The 21,681-nt window shown below is 46.3% G+C and overlaps 1 protein-coding gene across 4 annotated transcripts in view; it reads right to left on the bottom strand.

Annotated features, from left to right (window-relative positions):
- VASH2 (vasohibin 2) overlaps positions 1–21,681 on the bottom strand; it is a 132,412-nt gene that overhangs the window by 57,241 nt on the left and 53,490 nt on the right. The window lies entirely within an intron of this gene.

Here is a 21,681-nt window from a genome sequence, read left to right as displayed (position 1 = left end):
CCATTAACAGTTCTTATTCATGGCAAAGAATACAGATACGTTAAAGCACGCTTGTATAGCAGTGTTATCATACCACAGTTTTCCCAACCAGGGCGCCTCCAGCTGTTGCAAAACTACAACTCCCAGCAGAAAAAAAATCCATGGTAAAGAATAAAAAAAGAGTAAATAAAACTCTAACACGTTTTGAAGCATTAACAACTCTTAATCATAGCACAGAATACTTAAAGGGCTACTCCACTGGAAAACTTTTTTTTTTTTCAATTGGTGCCAGAAAGTTAAGCAGATTTGTAAATTACTTCTATTAAAAAATCTTAATCCTTCCAGTACTTATAAGCTGCTGTTATGATCCACAGGAAGTTCTTTTCTTTTTGAATTTCCTTTCTGCCTGACCACAGAGCTCTCTGCTGCTGACACCTCTTTCCATTTTAGGAACTGTCCAGAGCAGGATAGGTTTTCTATGGGGATTTGCTCCTACTCTGGACAGTTCCTAAAATGGACAGAAGTGTCAGTAGAGAGCACTGTGGTCAGGCAGAAAGGAAATTCAAAAAGAAAAGAACTTCCTGTGGATCATAACAGCAGCTGATAAGTACTGGAAGGATTAAGATTTTTTTTAATAGAAGTAATTTACAAATCTGTTTAACTTTCTGGCACCAGTTGATTTTAAAAACAGATACAGTGACCCCCTGACCTACGATGGCCCCGACATACGATCATTTCAACATACGATAGACTATCAGAGGCCATCATATGTTGAAGGCAGCATCAACATACGATGCTCTTGTATGTCGGGGCCATCGCATAAATGGCTATCCGGCAGCGCAGACTGCTTCAGCTCCCACCGGATAGCCGTTTACGGTGCCCCGTGTGGTCCGCTGACGATCACTTACCTGTCCTCGGGGCTCCGGCGCGTCCTCTTCGGGATCCCCTGCATCGTCGGCGCTCTCCATCATCGTCATCACGTCGCTGCACATGCAGTCCTGTCATCCAATCGGAGCGGCGTGCGTAGCGACGTTATGGCGGCGACGGAGCGCGCGGATGCCGGGGAAGCAGAGGCCTTGCCGGAGCATCATGGACACCTCGGGGACGCGGCGACAGCGATGGACGGCGACATCCAGGGCAGCGGTGACGAGCGGTGACGGTCCAGAGCGGCGGGGACAGGTGAGTACAACTTCCTCTAACAGTGGTCTTCAAACTGCGGACCTCCAGATGTTGCTAAACTACAACACCCAGCATGCACGGACAGCCGTTGGCTGTCCGGGCATGCTGGGTGTTGTAGTTTTGCAACATCTGGAGGTCCGCAGGTTGTAGACCACTGTCCTATACTTTACATTGCACGGATCCCTCAACATACGATGGTTTCAACAAACGATGGTCCATTTGGAACGGATTACCATTGTATGTTGAGGGACCACTGTATATGTTTTCCAGTGGAGTAGCCCTTTAAGCATAGTGTTACCATACTACAGTGTTTTCCAACCAGCGTGCCTCCAGCTGTTGCAAAACTACAACTCCTAGCAGGCCCGGACAGCCGAAGGCTGTCCGGGCCTGCTGGGAGTTGTAGTTTTGCAGCAGCTGGAGGCACATTGCTTGGGAAACACTACTCTATGGAGAAAATAGCGCTCCGGCAATGACACATTGTTTACATGTAACAGGGCACGCGGCGGCTGACATAATGTGAGTACTCCCCATATGGAGCGTAAAATATGTTTGTCTCTAGATTGTTATCTTAAATAGTGGCAGGATTTCCTTGTTGCGCTAAGAAGATAATAGATAATTTCCTGAAAAATCCACAACAACATCTGCGAGATCAGATATCTTATTACGTGCAACTCATTACGACATTGTTATAGTGATGTAGCAGAGCTGAGTTAATCGCTTGGCACGACTCCTGGCTATAATGTCTGTGCTGTTTTGCGCATGAGACTGCAGGTGGAGGCCAATTCTCAGAAAGCGACTGTCAATAAGTGATTGGCGAATAGCATATGGTTACGTTAATAAAAAAAAAAATCAATTTTAGTATTTTATTCACTACGGCTGCATTCACACCACGTTTTTTTTACATACGGGTGCCGGATCCGGCGGGGGGGGGGAAGGGCAAACAGGGCGCTCCCGTACCCCAGCCGAATCAGCCCGTGACTCCATTTACTTTAAAGGAGTCAAACGGTGACTCCGGTCGGCTCAGTTTTGACCCGTATGCGGTTTCGGACCGAACCTAAAACCGTAGTATACTAGGAAATTCAAAAAGAATAGAACTTCCTGTGAAGCATATAGCAGCTGGTAAGTACTGGAAGGATTAGGATTTTTAAATAGAAGTCATTTACAACTCTATATAAACTTTCTGGTACCAAATTTTAATTTAAAATTTCAGATGACAAAGTATTACATTGAAAACAACTATAATAACTATTATGACACATTTGCGTCACCAGGAAACAAATAGAGATGAGCGAACTTATAGTAAATTTGATTCGTCACGAACTTCTCGGCTCGGCAGTTGATGACTTTTCCTGCATAAATTAGTTCAGGTTTCCGGTGCTCCGGTGGGCTGGAAAAGGTGGATACAGTCCTAGGAAAGAGTCTCCTAGGACTGTATCCATCTTTTCCAGCCCACGGGAGCATCTGAAAGCTGAACTAATTTACGCAGGATAAGTCATCAACTGCCGAGCCGAGAAGTTCGTGACGAATCGAATTTACTGTAAGTTCGCTCATCTCTAGAAACAAACATAAAGGAAACCTCTCCTTCTGGAGAAAATAAAGCAAACCGAGAAGAAAAGAATTTCAAGGCAATGACTGTAACCGAATAAGACAGAAGACTTTCCTAAAATGGAAAGAGGTGTCAGCAGAGAGCACTGTGGTCAGGCAGAAAGGAAATTCAAAAAGAAAAGAACTCCCTGTGGATCATAACAGCAGCTTAGAAGTACTGGAAGGATTAAAATGTTTAAATAGAAGTAATTTACAAATATGTTTAACTTTCTGGCACCAATTGATTTAAAAAAAAAAATGTTTTCCAGTGGAGTAACCCTTTAAGGACTGTCAATAGTGTGAAACGCGTTGGAGTTTCGTTCGCTTTTTTTTACTCTTTGCTAAGGATTTTTTTCTACTTTTAACTATGACATTTTGCATGTTTATTCTACGGCGCATAGACGGTGAGTGGAGCGGTCCTCCTTCTTTTCAATTGTTTTTAATCAAGATAGCACTATTCACACATGGTATTGTTTATATGGCAGTATGATATTTATTATATACAGCGTCACATTCAGCGATCGGCACCTTATGAGATAAGATGAATACACTGTAATATGCACTTTGACTGTTCTTATGATTTTTTTGCACATTATGTATAATTTTTATGAGATTTCATGTATTTTATCACTAATTGTTTGATTGATGAGTTAAAGGGGTATTCCAGGAAAAAACTTTGAGATATATATATATTTATATCTCAACTGGCTCCAGAAAGTTAAACAGATTTGTAAATTACTTCTATTAAAAAAAATCTTAATCCTTTCAATAATTATCAGCTGCTGAAGTTGAGTTGTTGTTTTCTGTCTGGCAACAGTGCTCTCTGCTGACATCTCTGCTTGTCTCTGGAACTGCACAGAGTAGAAGAGGTTTGCTATGGGGATTTGCTTCTACTCTGGACAATTCCCGAGACAGGTGTCCTCAGAGAGCACTTAGATACAAAAGAACAACTCAACTTCAGCAGCTCATAAGTACTGAAAGGATTAAGATTTTTTTAATAGAAGTTAAATCTGTTTAATTTTCTGGAGCCAGTTGATATATATAAAAAAGTTTTTTCCTTGATAACCCCTTTAATCACTTTCTAAAGGTTGCTCCATATAAATAAGTTGGCACTTTCAACTCTGTGTATGTTTGAAAAAGCCGTCGAGAGACCAGTGACATGTTGAATCTACCCTGGAGTGCTGCAGAACCTCTTTGCTGTACAGTGAGTAGACCAGGGGTCCTCAAACTACGGCCCGCGGGCCACATGCGGCCCGCCGAGGACATTTATCCGGCCCGCTGCTGCCTGGGACATCCCTGTGTCCCGAAAGATGTTTTAGGGACACAGGGATTTACTTTAAAAACGCAGGGGCCACCCGGAAGCTGGAGCACGCAGGGACGTCACTGACGTCCCGTGCATGCGCCCATAGCAACGGAGCGCGGAGGAGCGGAGCAGCGATGAGGACGTGCGCTGGCTAGCTTGGTAAGTGTTACCAGCGCCATGTCAGCTTTGGTGCTCCGACCACCGCTCCTTCGTTACCGGGACTTACTGCTATGTTCGGACCGGAGGAGCGGTGATCGGAGCATTGAAGTGGGGCAGAACAAAGGCATACAGCCTCCAGCCATACACTGTATGGCTGGAGGCTGTATGTCTGTGGGGGAACATACTGCACTAAATGTGGGGAGCTATACTGCGCCTAATGTGGGGGAACTATACTGCAACTAATGTGGGGGAACATGCTGCACCTAATGTGGGGGAACATACTGCACCAAATGTGGGGGAATTGTACTGCACTTAATGTGGGGGAACTATACTGCACCTAATGTGGGGGAACTGTACTGCACCTAATGTGGGGGAACTGTACTGCACCTAATGTGGGGGAACTGTACTGCACCTAATGTGGGGGAACTATACTGCACCTAATGTGGGGGAACTGTACTGCACCTAATGTGGGGGAACTGTACTGCACCTAATGTGGGGGAACTGTACTGCACCTAATGTGGGGGAACTGTACTGCACCTAATGTGGGGGAACTGTACTGCCAACCCTAATGTGTGGGAACTACAACCTAATGGGGATCTATACTGCCAACCTACCATGTGGGGGGGGAACTGTGCTGCATACTTAAAGGGGTAGTCCACTAATAAGATATATAAGTGTGCATAGGAATTTGTTCATGTGTTTTTTATCTATAGTCCGGCCCTCCGACGGTCTGAGGGACTGTGAACTGGCCCCCCGTTTAAAAAATTTGAGGACCCCTGGAGTAGACGGACTGTGACTTGGACCGCACTTTACTGCCGGCACCTACTACGTGCATGCTCTATTGCAGTGGTCTCCAACCTGCGGACCTCCAAATGTTGCAAAACTACAACTCCCAGCATGCCCGGAAAGCTGTCCGAGCATGCTGGGAGTTGTAGTTTTGCAACATCTGGAGGTCCGCAGGTTGGAGACCACTGCTCTAAAGGGTTGTGCTGCCTTTGGAGTATTAGATAGATAGATAGAAAGATATGAGAATAAAATTTACAGTCAATAATCCGCAATCTAATCTACTATAAGGAAAATATATGTACCACAAATGAACATGATGCGTATTCTAAAATCTGTGCAGCAGGTCCATTTCCGTGCGGCTGAGATGTGTAAATTAATACTTACAGTACAGGGAGTTAACCCGCCGCAGGCAGGAAGCTGATACACACGATGAATGGATAGCGGGGCGCAGTCATAATGTTTTGGGAAAAGGAAGTTGAAGTCACCGATTTCTCAGGAAAAACATCATCAGCGATCACAGAAAAGAAAAAATAAGGAACTTACTACTTTTTTTATTTTTAGCGTAAAACGCTGCGGCTGTGTGATCATCACTTCACAGGTGTGGAGGAATTTATTATCACCCGAATACGGCGTCAGCTCGCGTTACTGTGTATGTCATCAACAACTCCCCCACTATTACAGGCCTGTATGAATGTACTTGTACAGTGCTGACGGCTGTCCAGGCATGCTGGGATTTGTAGTCTTCTAGCAGCTGGAGGCACTACGATACAACTAGTAGACCAAAAAACCTCCGTGTTTTGAACACTCACGCGGGGAGATTTTTCAATACCTGTGCAGAGGAAAACTTGCCCTGTTGCCCATAGCAACTAGGGATCGACCGATATCGATTTTTTTTTTAGGGCCGATACCGATAATCTGTGACCTTTCAGGCCGATAGCCGATAATTTATACCGATATTCCGGTATAAGTTATTGGCTATTTCCCACCCCCACTATACCCACCCGTCCCCGCAGAGGCCACTGTAGATCAATGATTTAAAGCGGGCGCTTTAAATCAATGAACTGCAGCGGCTTTTGCAGGGCCAGAGACCGCCGCCCGCTTCTCTCCCCCTGCCTGTCCTGGGGTCGCCCTAGTCCAACCACCGCCGCCGCCCCAATGCCTCCCCCATCCCCAGTTTTATAATTACCTGTTCCCGTGGTCCACGCTACTTCTGGCTCCTGCGCCGTCACTGTGCGCACTGACGGTGGCGTCGCATTGAGGACGTCACTCGTCATTGCGCTGCGCAGTGCAGTGCGCAGGACGCCGCAGGAGCCAGAAGTAGCTCGGACCCCGGGCCCCGGGAACAGGTAATTATAAAACCGGGGATTGGGGGAGGCCATGGGACAGCGACGGCGGCGGTCTCTGGCCGGGGAGGCAGGGCAGGGGGCGGGACATTATCGGCATGGTAATTGCCGATACCGATAATGTCCAAAATCGTGAATATTGGCCGATATCGGCCAAACCGATAATCGGTCGATCCCTAATAGCAACCAATCAGATCGCTTCTTTCATTTTGCAGAGGCCTTGTTAAAAAATGAAAAAAAGAAATCAGATTGGTTGCCATGGGCAACTGGGAAACTTTTCCTCTGCACAGGTTTTCATAAATCTCCTCCAGAGGGTCTTTGAAACGCGTCGGAGGTGTTTTTTCATCTACTAGTTGTACCGTAGGGACGTTGCTATTTGCTATCAGATGACCATTTGCTTGTTTGTACTCCTGCAGGAATCGCTTTCGGTAGAGAGGCCACCGGCCGGGGCAGTCTCCCAAACCCGTCCCAGAATCCAGCACTAGAATCGGATATCACACCGTTTATCAAAACCTGTCCAGAGGAAAAGTTTCCCCAGTTGCCCATAGCAACCAATCAGATCGCTTCTTTCATTTTGCAGAGGCCTTGTTAAAAATGAAAGAAGCGAGCGGATTGGTTGCTATGGGCAACTGGGCAACTTTTCCTCTGAACACCAATATTGGATTTTTTCCTTACAGCTACCGATGTGGATAATCAAATCCGCCTCCATATAACAAAAGTAAACATCCTGCAAAATATATACCGGATTTTACTACAGCTGTATATAGGAAATGACCCAGACGACTGACCATGTGAAATGCTTTCATTTGTCTATTTAGGACAGTGTTTCCCAACCAGGGTGCCTCCAGCTGTTGCAAGCTGGGAGTTGTAGTTTTGCAACAGCTGGAGGCGCCCTGGTTGGGGAACACTGACTTAGGCCTTTACCAAATACCAGTACCTTCTCATTCACCCAAGAACATTTTCTTCCAAACGCTGGGTGCAGGCTGTGGGGTCGTGACATCATGGCCACGCCCCTCATGATGTTACACCACGCCCCCTCAATGCAAGTCTATGGGAGGGGGCATGGCAGCCGCCAGCCCCCTCCCATAGACTTGCATTGAGGGGTGTGTCTGTGACATCATGACGCCCGCATCCAGTGTTCCAAAAGCTGGGTCAGTGGAGTACCCCTTTAACGCGACTTCAGGATAAGTAAGCATTATTTTATACGCATTAATATAGCTATTTAATTATCATCTTTTATACTTATATACTATTATGTCCCACTCCGAAACCTCCCAAGTGACTGCCTACTATAGCACTTTCCATAGTGACAGCTACTACCTTTAGTTTATGCTAAGTAAAACAATAAAACTACCGTAATTCTTATTACAAGTCCTATACAGTGCTGGTATTTATTAATTTACTAGCTCAGTATCTGGCGCTGCCCGGTTTTTCCTACCTAATCCTTGTGGGGGAGGAGAAGCAAATGCTGTCATATGCTGTCCTCAAATCCTGACCCCAAATCCCCTCCTATTATTCCAACCTCATAACCCGTCCTCATATCCCGTCCTTATATCCCGACCTCATATCCCGTCACCATTTCCAGACCTCATATCCCGTCCTCGTATGCCAACCTCATATGCCGTCCCAGAATCCTGACCTCATGTCTAATCCTCATATCCCATCCCCATTTCTAATCCTCTTTTCTAATCCTCATATCCTGACCTCATATGCCAACCTCATATCCAGTCCCAATATCCTGACCTCATTTCTAATCCTCATATCCCGTCCTCAGGTGGGGCTGAGCTGTGATGAAGATATTGTAAACTGAAAATAAAATGGGTGTGGCTTAAAGGGTGGGCGTGTCTTTTCAAGATGGGGCATGGAATGCAGGGAGGGTGTGACTTGCCAGCCGGACTGACACATTCACCAGGAGATGCAGAGCGGAGCTTGTGGAGTAAGGCACCAGAAGTCCTATATACTTGCATGGGACTTGAAACAAAAACCCCATCCTTCACATAAGCGGGTAGGTTAGGGTTAATTTAACTATTATATATTTTTATTTGACATATAAGTAACATGTGACCAAGTATTATCGAAATATCTCCAGCTGTATGGAAGTTATGCTGGAACATACATTTCCCATAGATTTGCATTGGACTTTAAACAAAAACCCTGACCCTCACAAATTGGGGGTAGTTAAGGGTTAAATTAACTATCCTATATTTTTAATAGACATATAAGTAACATGTGACCAAGTATTATGGAAATATCTCCATCTGTATGGAAGTTATGCAGTAACATATAATTCCCATTGACTTGTATGGGACTTTAAACAAAAACCCTGACCCTGGCAAATGGGGGGTGAGTAAGGGTTAAATGACCTATCCTATGTTTGTTGTTGACATATAAGTAACATGTGGCCAAGTTTCATGGCGATATCTTCGCCGTTTGGACGTGATGCTGGAACATACACACATATATACACACAATACATACATACATACACACATATATACACACAATACATACACACATACACATAATACATACACACACAATACATACACACACACATACATACACACACACATACATACACACATACACACAATACATACACACACACATACATACACACATACACACATACACACACACATATACACATTGGGGGAGATTTATCAAAACCTGTCCAGGGAAAAGTTGCTGAGTTGCCCATAGCAACCAATCAGATCGCTGCTTTCATTTTTAACAAGGCATTGCTATGGGCAACTCAGCAACTTTTTCTCTAGACAAGTTTTGATAAATCTCCCCCATTGAGTTTGATATATATCCTTCACGGTCTATTCACACGTACAGTATTCTGTGCAGATTTGATGCGCAGGATTTGAAGCGGTGCTCCGTCATTCAGTTTACATTGAAATCTGCAGCAGAAAATCCTGCACATCAAATCTGCACAGAATACCGTACGTGTGAATAGACCATCAAGAAACATTACCTAGTCCCATATACTAGTGTGTATGCAGAGAGAGAACAAAGGAAGAATTTTAGATCTGCTCCATCTCAGGAAGATTTTAAAAACGTTGTATAGACATCCTGAGATGTTTTAACTCTTAATGGACAGGATTTAGATACTAGATAGATAGATAGTAAACGAAAGGCAACCGCACTCCCATAAGATGCAAAAAGTTAGGTCTTTATTCACACAAGCGTGAAGGTGGCAACGTTTCGGCTAGCTAACCTAGCCATTATCAAGCCTATCACCATTGCACCTACCCTGCGAGTGCTGCTCTCTTGGACTTTTTTAGATAGATAGATAGATAGATAGATACAAGATAGATACGAGATAGATAGATAGATAGATACAAGATCGATAGATATGAGATAGATAGATAGATAGATATGAGAGAGATATGAGATAGATAGATAGAAAGATATGAGATAGATAGATAGATATGAGATAGATATGAGATAGATAGATAGATAGATAGATAGATAGATAGATATGAGAGAGAGATAGATAGATATGAGATAGATACGAGATTGATAGATATGAAAGAGATAGATAGATATGAGAGAGATAGATAGATAGATCAGATAGATAGATATGAGATAGAGAGATATGAGATAGATAGATAGATATGAGATAGATAGATAGTTAGATAATGAGATATATAGATAGAGAGATACATAGAGATATGAGATAGATGGATAGATAGATGGAGAGATATGAGATAGATAGAGAGATATGAGATAGATACATAGATATGAGATAGATAGATAGATCTTTGTGCTGGCAGTGTGCTGCTGTATTCTCATGTTTATGTATATTTAGCCTAGCAGCGTGCACCTGTATGCCGGGTCCATGCAGTAGTTTGGTATCCGTATGTGCTAGCCAACTTATCCTTGTTAGTGTTATAGATAGATAGATATGAGATAGATAGATAGATATGAGATAGATAGATATGAGATAGATAGATAGATATGAGATAGATATGAGATAGATAGATAGATATGAGATAGATATGAGATAGATAGATAGATATGAGATAGATAGATATGAGATATATAGATAGATAGATATGAGATAGATAGATATGAGATATATAGATAGATAGATATGAGATAGATAGATATGAGATAGATAGATATGAGATAGATAGGTATGAGAGATAGATAGATATGAGATAGATAGATATGAGATAGATAGATATGAGATAGATAGATAGATAGATAGATAGATATGAGATAGATAGTTATGAGATAGATAGATAGATAGATAGATATGAGATAGTTTTGTCATTTTTCCTTGGAATAAAAGCACTTGATTTTTCACTTACTTTGATGTGCTGCCTACATCCATTTATATAGATAGATAGATAGATAGATAGATATATAGATAGAAAGCAGCACCAGAAGCCAGTGCATAAGGACCTTGATAACTAATTCTACAACACCTCACTTTCCAGAAATAACCAAGATAATTAAGCAGAAATGTCACATCACATAGGATGCACTTTGCTAAATAAATTGTCTCTGTAATCTTGAAAGTAGTGTGCTGTGACCCTTATTGGAAAGATAGATACATAGATATGAGATAGAAAGACAGATAATACAGTCCAAAGCACAACCAATCCAAAGTATGTAAGTCTTCAGGCGCACGCTGTCATATGGCTCCTGGTCAGGGATCCCAAGACTTTAATCCATGTAGAGAGGACCGCAGCGCACGAGAATAAATCCAAATAAAGTGCGTTTATTGCATCCTCAGCATAACAAGCTTGATGAAGGCGGTGAGAGACCACCTGGGAGACCGCAGAAACGTAGCACTTTGTTATGCTGAGAATGCAATAAACGCACTTTATTTAGATTTAATCTTGTGCTGCGGTCCTCTCTACATAGATAGATAAATAGATAGATATCCCCCCCCCCCCCCCCGTCAGTATATTAGGAGGTGGGAGTCATCAGCACTGAGGACAAGGACCCCTGTGGATATGTAGTCCGCCCCAGCACATGGCTGTCCCCGTGACCTCTCACACTTCTTCCTGCCTGAGATCATTCCTCCCCCCGTCGTGTCTCTATGTGGTTTCATGGCCGTCACATTACTTTTCTATAACCTGATAAAACGATCAGACAGCGGAATTCTGTGACCCTCTGTAATACTGAGTAACATGGACTCCGCGCATCCACAATCCTCATACCCTGCACTTGTGTGTAATGGGATTTACTGCTCCTCCCAGAATTATCCCTGTGGTCAGCAGCTGCGGACGGACAATTCTCTTATAACCCAACATTACAGTCTGGTTACTGGATGGAGGGCAGCGCTGAGATACACTATATATATATATATATATATATATATATATATAGTGATGATTTTGGCAAGAAAAGCTCCCAGCACCTGTCTCCCTCCACATACTGTAATGGACGGATGGGTATACCAGTGGTGAAGCACCTGTCTCCCTCCATATACTGTAATGGACAGCTGGGTGTACCAGTGGTGGAGCACCTGTCTCTCTCCATATACTGTAATGGACAGCTGGGTGTACCAGTGGTGAAGCACCTGTCTCTCTCCATATACTGTAATGGACAGCTGGGTATACCAGTGGTGAAGCACCTCTCTCCCTCCATATACTGTAATGGACAGCTGGGTGTACCAGTGGTGGAGCACCTGTCTCTCCATATACTGTAATGGACAGCTGGGTATACCAGTGGTGAAGCACCTGTCTCTCTCCATATACTGTAATGGACAGTTGGGTGTACCAGTGGTGAAGCACCTGTCTCTCTCCATATACTGTAATGGACAGCTGGGTGTACCAGTGGTGAAGCACCTCTCTCCCTCCATATACTGTAATGGACGGCTGGGTGTACCAGTGGTGAAGCACCTGTCTCCCTCCCTATACTGTAATGGACAGCTGGGTGTACCAGTGGTGAAGCACCTCTCTCCCTCCATATACTGTAATGGACAGCTGGGTGTACCAGTGGTGAAGCACCTGTCTCCCTCCCTATACTGTAATGGACAGCTGGATGTACCAGTGGTGAAGCACCTGTCTCCCTCCCTATACTGTAATGGACAGCTGGATGTACCAGTGGTGAAGCACCTGTCTCCCTCCATATACTGTAATGGACAGCTGGGTGTACCAGTGGTGAAGCACCTCTCTCCCTCCATATACTGTAATGGACGGCTGGATGTACCAGTGGTGAAGCACCTGTCTCCCTCCCTATACTGTAATGGACAGCTGGATGTACCAGTGGTGAAGCACCTCTCTCCCTCCATATACTGTAATGGACGGCTGGGTGTACCAGTGGTGAAGCACCTGTCTCTCTCCATATACTGTAATGGACAGCTGGGTGTACCAGTGGTGAAGCACCTCTCTCCCTCCATATACTGTAATGGACAGCTGGGTGTACCAGTGGTGAAGCACCTGTCTCCCTCCCTATACTGTAATGGACAGCTGGGTGTACCAGTGGTGAAGCACCTGTCTCCCTCCCTATACTGTAATAGACAGCTGGGTGTACCAGTGGTGGAGCACCTGTCTCTCTCCATATACTGTAATGGACAGCTGGGTATACCAGTGGTGAAGCACCTGTCTCTCTCCATATACTGTAATGGACAGCTGGGTATACCAGTGGTGAAGCACCTGTCTCTCTCCATATACTGTAATGGACAGCTGGGTGTACCAGTGGTGAAGCACCTGTCTCCCTCCATATACTGTAATGGACAGCTGGATGTACCAGTGGTGAAGCACCTGTCTCTCTCCATATACTGTAATGGACAGCTGGATGTACCAGTGGTGAAGCACCTCTCTCCCTCCATATACTGTAATAGACAGCTGGATGTACCAGTGGTGAAGCACCTCTCTCCCTCCATATACTGTAATGGACGGCTGGGTGTACCAGTGGTGAAGCACCTGTCTCCCTCCATATACTGTAATGGACAGCTGGGTGTACCAGTGGTGAAGCACCTCTCTCCCTCCATATACTGTAATGGACAGCTGGGTGTACCAGTGGTGAAGCACCTCTCTCCCTCCATATACTGTAATGGACAGCTGGGTGTACCAGTGGTGAAGCACCTGTCTCTCTCCATATACTGTAATGGACAGCTGGGTGTACCAGTGGTGAAGCACCTGTCTCTCTCCATATACTGTAATGGACAGCTGGGTATACCAGTGGTGAAGCACCTGTCTCCCTCCCTATACTGTAATGGACAGCTGGGTGTACCAGTGGTGGAGCACCTGTCTCCCTCCCTATACTGTAATGGACGGCTGGGTGTACCAGTGGTGAAGCACCTGTCTCCCTCCATATACTGTAATGGACAGCTGGGTGTACCAGTGGTGAAGCACCTCTCTCCCTCCCTATACTGTAATGGACAGCTGGGTGTACCAGTGGTGAAGCACCTGTCTCCCTCCCTATACTGTAATAGACAGCTGGGTGTACCAGTGGTGAAGCACCTGTCTCTCTCCATATACTGTAATGGACAGCTGGGTATACCAGTGGTGAAGCACCTGTCTCTCTCCATATACTGTAATGGACAGCTGGATGTACCAGTGGTGAAGCACCTCTCTCCCTCCATATACTGTAATGGACAGCTGGATGTACCAGTGGTGAAGCACCTCTCTCCCTCCATATACTGTAATGGACGGCTGGGTGTACCAGTGGTGAAGCACCTGTCTCCCTCCATATACTGTAATGGACAGCTGGGTGTACCAGTGGTGAAGCACCTCTCTCCCTCCATATACTGTAATGGACAGCTGTGTGTACCAGTGGTGAAGCACCTCTCTCCCTCCATATACTGTAATGGACAGCTGGGTGTACCAGTGGTGAAGCACCTGTCTCTCTCCATATACTGTAATGGACAGCTGGGTGTACCAGTGGTGAAGCACCTGTCTCTCTCCATATACTGTAATGGACAGCTGGGTATACCAGTGGTGAAGCACCTGTCTCCCTCCCTATACTGTAATGGACAGCTGGGTATACCAGTGGTGAAGCACCTCTCTCCCTCCATATACTGTAATGGACGGCTGGGTGTACCAGTGGTGAAGCACCTGTCTCCCTCCCTATACTGTAATGGACAGCTGGGTGTACCAGTGGTGAAGCACCTCTCTCCCTCCATATACTGTAATGGACAGCTGGGTGTACCAGTGGTGAAGCACCTGTCTCTCTCCATATACTGTAATGGACAGCTGGGTGTACCAGTGGTGAAGCACCTGTCTCTCTCCATATACTGTAATGGACAGCTGGGTATACCAGTGGTGAAGCACCTGTCTCCCTCCCTATACTGTAATGGACAGCTGGGTATACCAGTGGTGAAGCACCTCTCTCCCTCCATATACTGTAATGGACGGCTGGGTGTACCAGTGGTGAAGCACCTGTCTCCCTCCCTATACTGTAATGGACAGCTGGGTGTACCAGTGGTGAAGCACCTGTCTCCCTCCATATACTGTAATGGACAGCTGGGTGTACCAGTGGTGAAGCACCTGTCTCTCTCCATATACTGTAATGGACAGCTGGGTGTACCAGTGGTGAAGCACCTCTCTCCCTCCCTATACTGTAATGGACAGCTGGGTGTACCAGTGGTGAAGCACCTCTCTCCCTCCATATACTGTAATGGACAGCTGGGTGTACCAGTGGTGAAGCACCTGTCTCCCTCCCTATACTGTAATGGACAGCTGGGTGTACCAGTGGTGAAGCACCTGTCTCCCTCCCTATACTGTAATGGACAGCTGGGTGTACCAGTGGTGAAGCACCTCTCTCCCTCCATATACTGTAATGGACAGCTGGGTGTACCAGTGGTGAAGCACCTGTCTCCCTCCCTATACTGTAATGGACAGCTGGGTGTACCAGTGGTGAAGCACCTGTCTCCCTCCCTATACTGTAATGGACAGCTGGGTGTACCAGTGGTGAAGCACCTGTCTCCCTCCCTATACTGTAATGGACAGCTGGGTGTACCAGTGGTGAAGCACCTGTCTCCCTCCCTATACTGTAATGGACAGCTGGGTGTACCAGTGGTGAAGCACCTGTCTCTCTCCATATACTGTAATGGACAGCTGGATGTACCAGTGGTGAAGCACCTCTCTCCCTCCATATACTGTAATGGACAGCTGGATGTACCAGTGGTGAAGCACCTCTCTCCCTCCATATACTGTAATGGACAGCTGGGTGTACCAGTGGTGAAGCACCTCTCTCCCTCCATATACTGTAATGGACAGCTGGGTGTACCAGTGGTGAAGCACCTCTCTCCCTCCATATACTGTAATGGACAGCTGGGTGTACCAGTGGTGAAGCATCTGTGCGCTCTCTTGACATGTCTAAGTAAACACTGTATACTGTGCCGTTCCTCTGTTATTCCTCCTGAAATAAACAGACACTTAGGTGTTACCATTAATGGAGTCTCTACACATATTCATACAGCAGAGGATGATGCATTGTCTTGGGAGAGAGGGAGGAACCCGGGAGGGACTGAGACAACACCACACTGACAATGAGAGGACTACACAACTTCCTGTCAGGAGAGAGGGAGGAGCCGGGAGCTGGAGACAACACCACACTGACAATGAGAGGACTACATAAATTCCTGCCAGGGATGAATCACACAAAACCATGCTTAAGCTAGTACAATGTGTGATAATATATTTGTACGTTATATATCTTGGGGTGATAGCCTTGTTTACGATACACATGTTTCGATATCGGAATTCCCCTTTAGGCTAGGTTTCCACACAGGTTTTTTTCTGGTGTTTTTTTTTGGGATATCAGCCATTGCAGTTTTTGAGCCAAAGCCAGAAGTGTATTTAGAAGGAATGGGAAATATAAAGAAATAACTTTTACTTCTCCTTTAAAAAAAATTTCAGAAAAAAAACCTGTGTGGACACCTAGCCTTTAGGGATTGCTCTATCTTAATCAATGTATTTAAGTGGAAAACCCATTCCAAGGGAATCTGGGGGCCGCCATCTTGGGAGACCAGAAATACTGTATTATTTGAATTTGCACCAGACCAGAAAGTGGAAATCACAGCTGCCATACAGTGAAACTAGTGCGTATGTACTTCTCCCTATAGGTATTGGGGCAATCCTGCCTATCTAGTCTCCTGCAGCACTTGTCATTCGGTCATAAAAATAAGGGACCAAAGCAACAACATACTGTCTCATTGTATTGTTATGTATGAAGTTCAGTCTATAGTGAGTAGTGGAAGCTTGAGATCCTCCAGCTCATCCCTTCTGAAGGACACATGGTATTTCCCGGCACACAGGAAGACGTGTTCCCATTACTCATAACTTTCAAAGACAATAAACCGCGGGAGTGAATGAAAACAATCTGAGCAACATGTATGATCAGCAATTCATAGACGTGCGGTGTCAGTAATACTATATGTGCTCTCCCTATCCTTCTATGAATCCCGCTGCGTCAAATTTTGGCTAGGGGAGGCTCAGCAGCCCAAATAAGAGGGGGGCGCAGCACAGGGAGTCAATATAGGAGGGGTCACTCAGCACAGGGAGTCAATATAGGAGGGGGCACGCAGCACAGGGAGTCAATATAGGAGGGGGTATGCAGCACAGGGAGTCAATATAGGAGGGGGTACGCTGCACAGGGAGTCAATATAGGAGGGGGCACGCAGCACAGGGAGTCAATATAGGAGGGGGCACGCAGCACAGGAAGTCAATATAGGAGGGGGCACGCAGCACAGGAAGTCAATATAGGAGGGGGTATGCAGCACAGGGAGTCAATATAGGAGGGGGCACACAGCACAGCGAGTCAATATAGGAGGGGGCACGCAGCACAGGAAGTCAATATAGGAGGGGGCACGCAGCACAGGGAGTCAATATAGGAGGGGGCACACAGCACAGGGAGTCAATATAGGAGGGGGTATGCAGCACAGGGAGACAATATAGGAGGGGGTACGCAGCACAGGGAGCCAATATAGGAGGGGGCACGCAGCACAGGGAGCCAATATAGGAGGGGGCACGCAGCACAGAAAGTCAATACAGGAGGGGGCACGCAGCACAGGGAGTCAATATAGGAGGGGGAACACAGCACAGGGAGTCAATATAGGAGGGGGTATGCAGCACAGGGAGTCAATATAGGAGGGGGTACGCTGCACAGGGAGTCAATATAGGATGGGGCACGCAGCACAGGGAGTCAATATAGGAGGGGGCACGCAGCACAGGAAGTCAATATAGGAGGGGGCACGCAGCACAGGAAGTCAATATAGGAGGGGGTATGCAGCACAGGGAGTCAATATAGGAGGGGGCACACAGCACAGCGAGTCAATATAGGAGGGGGCACGCAGCACAGGAAGTCAATATAGGAGGGGGCACGCAGCACAGGGAGTCAATATAGGAGGGGGCACACAGCACAGGGAGTCAATATAGGAGGGGGTATGCAGCACAGGGAGACAATATAGGAGGGGGTACGCAGCACAGGGAGTCAATATAGGAGGGGGTACGCAGCACAGGGAGCCAATATAGGAGGGGGCACGCAGCACAGAAAGTCAATACAGGAGGGGGCACGCAGCACAGGGAGTCAATATAGGAGGGGGAACACAGCACAGGGAGTCAATATAGGAGGGGGTATGCAGCACAGGGAGTCAATATAGGAGGGGGTACGCTGCACAGGGAGTCAATATAGGAGGGGGCACGCAGCACAGGGAGTCAATATAGGAGGGGGCACGCAGCACAGGAAGTCAATATAGGAGGGGGCACGCAGCACAGGAAGTCAATATAGGAGGGGGTATGCAGCACAGGGAGTCAATATAGGAGGGGGCACACAGCACAGCGAGTCAATATAGGAGGGGGCACGCAGCACAGGAAGTCAATACAGGAGGGGGCACGCAGCACAGGGAGTCAATATAGGAGGGGGCACACAGCACAGGGAGTCAATATAGGAGGGGGTATGCAGCACAGGGAGACAATATAGGAGGGGGTACGCAGCACAGGGAGTCAATATAGGAGGGGGTACGCAGCACAGGGAGCCAATATAGGAGGGGGCACGCAGCACAGGAAGTCAATATAGGAGGGGGAACACAGCACAGGGAGTCAATACCGGAGGGGGGAAGCAGCACAGGGAGTCAATATAGGAGGGGGCACACAGCACAGGGAGTCAATACAGGAGGGGGGCACGCAGCACGGAAAGTCAATACAGGAGGGGGCAAGCAGCACGGAAAGTCAATACAGGAGGGGACACACAGCACAGAAAGTCAATATAGGAAGGGGGGCACACAGCACAGGGAGTCAATATAGGAGGGGGCACACTGCACAGGGAGTCAATACAGGAGGGGGCACGCAGCACAGGGAGTCAATACAGGAGGGGGCATGCAGCACAGGGAGTAAATACAGGAGGGGGCACGCAGCACAGAAAGTCAATACAGGAGGGGGCAAGCAGCACGGAAAGTCAATACAGGAGGGGGCACACAGCACAGGGAGTCAATATAGGAGGGGGCACACAGCACAGAAAGTCAATATAGGAGGGGGCACACAGCACAGGGAGTCAATATAGGAGGGGGCACACAGCACAGGGAGTCAATACAGGAGGGGGCACGCAGCACAGGGAGTCAATACAGGAGGGGGCATGCAGCACAGGGAGTCAATACAGAAGGGGGGGGCACGCTGCACAGGGAGTCAAAACATAAGGGGGGCACGCAGCACAGGGAGTCAATACAGGAGGGGGGCACGCAGCACAGGGAGTCAATACAGGAGGGGGAACGCAGCACAGGGAGTCAATACAGGAGGGGGCACGCAGCACAGGGAGTCAATACAGGAGGGGGCACGCAGCACAGAAAGTCAATACAGGAGGGGGCACGCAAAACAGGGAGTCAATATAGGAGGGGACACACAGCACAGGGAGTCAATATAGGAGGGGGCACGCAGCACAGGGAGTCAATACAGGAGGGGGGCACGCAGCACAGGGAGTCAATACAGGAGGGGGCACGCAGCACAAGGAGTCAATACAGGAGGGGGCACGCAGCACAGAAAGTCAATACAGGAGGGGCCACGCAAAACAGGGAGTCAATATAGGAGGGGGCACACAGCACAGGGAGTCAATACAGGAGGGGGCACGCAGCACAGGGAGTCAATATAGGAGGGTGCACAGCAAAGGGAGTCAATCAAGAAACCAGACAGATGGAGGCAATAGTATATTTAGACACAGAAGACATTCATTTATAATTCATCAGCAGAGCTGGATATAACCCTGCAGATGAGTCATGATCCAGTGTTCTCCAGCTGTTGCAGTACTACAACACTCAGCATGCCTGGACAGCCTTTAGTAGTTTCTCCATAAAGGTTCCCTCCAAAGATTCATAAGAAAAGATTACCATCTAAAAAACGTAATCTTTTATTGGTACAAAATATAAAACGGTATCCACATGGTAAAAGTTACTTAAACTGACACGTTTTGGTCACAAGGATCATGACTAAAGTGCCTGTAACTGAAACTCGTCAGATGTTAAGTAAAGCCTACCATGCGGATACCGTTTTATATTTTGTACCAATATGTTTAATGGGACTTTTCCAGATGGTAATCTTTTCCTAAGTTCTACATCAGTGTTTTCCAAACAGTGTGTCTTCAGCTGTTGCAAAACAACAACTCCCAGCATGCCTGTACAGCCAAAGGCTGTCGGGACATGCTGTGAGTTGTAGTTTTGCAACAGCTGAAGGCACACCGTTTGGAAAACACTGTTCTATGTGTATCAAGAGGTCCTGCTCCGGATCTTCCAAGCTGGTCTTAGTAATTGTGTGCTCCCGATAAGTTCCCTCCAAAAGAAAATAGAAAAAAAATCCCATGCCCCTTCCCTCTGCTCCTATGCTGAGGCCTCAGCATCCTCTGCTCTGCTAATGATGCAGGACCTTCTCCTCTGCTCTGTTATCCAGAGTGTTGCAGGACCTGCCACACAATCAAAATGACGTCATCATGAGGCAGGTCCTGCACTAGTTAAGATGATGACACAAAGGAGAAGGTCCTGCACCACTCCGGATAATAGAGCAAAGGCGAATATCCTACACCACTCCGGATAACAGAGCAAAGGAGAAGGTCCTGCACCCCTCCTCATAATAGAGCAAAAGAGAAGGTCCCGCACCACTCCTGATAATAGAGCAAACGAGAAGGTCCTGCACCACTTCTGATAATAGAGCAAAGGAGAAGGTCTTGCACCACTCCGGATAACAAAGCAAAGGAGAAGGTCCTGCACCACTCCTAAAAATAGAGCAAAAGAGAAGGTCCCGCACCACTCCTGATAATAGAGCAAAGGAGAAGGTCCTGCACCACTTCTGATAATAGAACAAAAGAGAAGGTTATGCACCACTCCAGATAACAGAGCAAAGGAGAAGGTCCTGCACCACTTCTGATAATAGAACAAAAGAGAAGGTTATGCACCACTCCTAATAACAGAGCAAAAGAGAAGGTCCTGCACCACTTCTAAAAATAGAGCAAAAGAGAAGGTCCTGCACCACTCCGGATAACAGAGCAAAGGAGAATGTCCTGCACCACTCCAGATAACACAGCAAAGGAGAAGGTCCTGCACCACTAACAAAGCAGAGGATGCTGAGGCTTCAGCAAGGGAACAGAGGGAAGGGGAGTGGGATTTTCATCATCTTTATCTTATTATATCGGGTATCAAGGGCATTTGCACAAGTACAAATACTCATGCAAATGTATGGTAATACCCAGTACCAATACCAGTATTACAAAGGATGTGAGAGTTAACACTTGCTGAGTCAGAGACTTTAATAAGGATGTAATGCGGAATGGAATTCGGAGTTTTCTCACATCCGTATTGTTGATTTTACATCATTATTCTAAATTCTACACCTGGAAAGTAACAGTAACATGGAGGCAGCTCTGCAACCAGGATCTCAGGAACCGAACAGACAGTATTGTTCTGATCTATCCATAGTTTTTCGTCAGTTTGTGCAAATTTTTTGGTGCATAGTTGTGCGCAAAATACTGTCTCATCTGCGCCAAAAAAAACTCCAAAAAACACAGATAAACCAACATTTTTCTTAAAAAGGGGCATGTCAACATTTTTTTTTTTTTACAAAGAAACTGATAAATATATCATCTAACTGTCCACTAAACTTTTCTGTGTTTTGTTCACAGAAACACAGAATGTGTCGGCAGATAAGTGCCATTCGGCCCATCTAGTCTGCTCAATATTGTGAATAGTCCCTGGTCCTATCTTATATGAAGGATAGCCTTATGCCTATCCCTATCTTATATGAAGGATAGCCTTATGCCTATCCCTATCTTATATGAAGGATAGCCTTATGCCTATCCCTATCTTATATGGAGGATAGCCTTATGCCTATCCCATGCATGCTTAAACTCCTTCACTGTATTTGCAGCAAGCACTTCTGCAAGCTCTTCCATGTACAAACT

Source organism: Hyla sarda, chromosome 3 (assembly GCF_029499605.1).
Source record: "Hyla sarda isolate aHylSar1 chromosome 3, aHylSar1.hap1, whole genome shotgun sequence".
Taxonomy (NCBI): domain Eukaryota; kingdom Metazoa; phylum Chordata; class Amphibia; order Anura; family Hylidae; genus Hyla; species Hyla sarda.
Note: the sequence above shows the minus strand (reverse complement) of the source record. Positions and strands in the feature narration are given on the sequence as shown.